At 48.6% G+C, this 2,500-nt stretch overlaps 1 long non-coding RNA gene across 1 annotated transcript in view; it reads right to left on the bottom strand.

Moving 5' to 3' along the window:
• LOC140720116 (uncharacterized) overlaps window positions 1–2,500 on the bottom strand; it is a 14,046-nt gene that overhangs the window by 619 nt on the left and 10,927 nt on the right. The gene's annotated exons all lie outside the window — the stretch shown is intronic.

Genomic DNA, 2,500 nt, shown 5'->3' with positions numbered 1-2,500 from the left:
GAGGATGTGCTTGAGCTTTTGAAAAGATCAAGTTGGAGAAGTTGACGGGACCGGTTGAGATGTACTACAGGCTAACATGGGAGGCAAGGGAGGAGATTGCTGAGCCTATGGAAATGATCTTTGAATCATCAGTGCGGTTCCGGCCTATTGGAGGGTTGCGGATAATGTTCCTTTATTCAAGAAAAAGAGGACAGATAGCTCAGGAAATTATCACCAGTGAGATTCAACTCACTGTTAGGTAATTTGATAGGGAAAATTCTGAGAGGAGGTTTTCATGAACTTTTTGAGAGGTATGATATGTTGAGGAATTGTTGGAATAGCTTTGTCAAGGGCAGGTTGTGCCGTAGTAGCCGGAATGATTTTTTTAAGGATGTGACTAAACACGTGATGAAGGAAGGGCAGTAGATGTAGAATATATGGATTTCAGCAAGGCATTTCATAAGGTATCCGATGCATGGCTTATTGAAGAAGTAAAGAGTCGTGGGATACAAGGGGACATTGCCTTGTGGATCCAGAATTGGCGTGCCCACCGAAGCAAAGTGTGGAGGTGAACATGCCATTTTCTGCATGGAGGTCGGTGACCAGTGCTGTGCCTCAGAGATCTGTTCTGGGTCCGTTACTGTTCGTGATTTTTATAAATGACCTGGATGAGGAAGTGGAGGGTTGGGTTAGTAAGTTTCAGATGACACAGAAGTTGGAGTGTTGTGGATAGTGTAGAGGGCTGTCAGAGTTTACAGCTGGACATTGATTGGATGCAAATCTGGTCTGAGAAGTAGCAGATGCATTGAAATGGTTACTGATGACAGATATGAGTGAAGTGGTTCAGTTTGTTCGGTCAATAACATGGCGGTTTACAGTATTAATGGTGAGAAAATCACAGAATGCTAGTGGAACACAGCAGGCCAGGCAGCATCTACAGGAGAAGGACTGTCGACGTTTCGGGCCGAGACCCTTCGTCAGGAATAACTGAAAGGAAAGATAGTAAGAAATTTGAAAGTGTTCGGTGGGGGGGGGGGTGTGGGGGGGATCTAAATAATAGGAGAAGACCGGAGGGTGGGGAGTGAAGCTGAGAGTCGGAAAGGTGATTGACAAAAGTGATACAGAGCTGGAGAAGGGGGAAGATCATGGGACAGGAGGCCTAGGGAGAAAGAAAGTGGGAGGGGAGCACCAGGGGGAGATGGAGAACAAGCAGAGTGATGCGCAGAAACATAGAAAAAAAACAGTGGGGGGAAACTAAATACGTCAGGTGTGGGGTAGGAAGGTGAGAAGGGGCATAGAGAAGTCAATGTTCATTCCATCAGGTTGGAGGCTACACAGCCGGTATATAAGGTGTTTTTCCTCCAAACGGAGTGTGGCTTCATCTTGACAATAGAGGAGGTGATTGATAGACATATCAGAATGGGAATGGGACATGGAATTAACACGTGTGGCCACTGGGAGATCCTGCTTTCTCTGACGGACAGAGAGTAGGTGTTCAGCGACATGGACTCCCAACCTGCGTCGGGACTCACCAGTATATAAAAGGCCACACCGGGAGCACCGGGCCGCAGTTTACCACACCAGCCGACTCACAGGAGAAGTGTCGCCTCACCTGGAAGGTCTGTCTGGAGCCCTGAATGGTGGTGAGGGAGGAAGTGTAAGGGCAGGTGCAGCACTTGTTCTGCTTACAAGGATAAGGGCCAGGAGGGAGATCGGTGGGAAGCGACGGGGAGGGGGGAGGAGTGGACAAACGAATCGTGTAGGGAGCGATTCCTGTGTAAAGCAGAAAGGGGGTGGGGTGGGTTGAGGGGAAGATGTGCTTGGTAGTGGGATCCCCGTTGGAGGTGGCGGCAGTAACGTAGAAATATACGTCGAACCGGAGGCTTGTAGGATGGTAGGTGAGTACAAGGGGAGCGCTATCTCGTGTTGGATGGTGGGCGTATGGAGTGAGGACAGATGGGAGCGAAATGGGAGAGATGCGTTTGAGAGCAGAGTTGATGGTGGAAGAAGGGAAGCCCCTTTATTTAAAAAGGTTAGACATCTTCTTCGTCCTGGAATGAAAAGCCTCATCTTGAGAGCAGAGGCGCCAGAGGCGGAGGAATTGTTAGAAGGGGTTAGCATGGGAAGTGGAATAGACCATGTAGCTGTGAGAGTGTGTAGGATTATAGTAGATATCAGTATGTGTGTGTGGTGTGTGTGTGTGTGTGTGTGTGTGTGTTGTGTGTGTGTGTGTGTGTGTGTGTGTCTGTGTGTGTGAGAGAGAGAGAGAGAGAGTGAGAGAGAGAAAGAGAGAGAGTGTTTGTGTGTGTGTGTCTGTGTGTGTGAGAGAGAGAGAGAGAGAGTGTGAGAGAGAGAAAGAGAGAGAGTGTTTGTGTGTGTGTGTGTGTGTGTGTGTCTGTGTGTGTGTGTGAGAGAGAGAGAGAGGAGTGTGAGAGAGAGAAAGAGAGAGTGTGTTGGGTGTGTGTGTCTGTGTGTCTGTGTGAGTGTGTGTGTGAGAGAGAGAGAGAGAGAGAGAGTGTGT

This window comes from Hemitrygon akajei, unplaced genomic scaffold (genome assembly GCF_048418815.1).
Source record: "Hemitrygon akajei unplaced genomic scaffold, sHemAka1.3 Scf000036, whole genome shotgun sequence".
NCBI classification, from domain to species: domain Eukaryota; kingdom Metazoa; phylum Chordata; class Chondrichthyes; order Myliobatiformes; family Dasyatidae; genus Hemitrygon; species Hemitrygon akajei.
The sequence above is the reverse complement of the archived record's forward strand: the minus strand, read 5'-3'. Positions and strand labels throughout refer to the sequence as shown.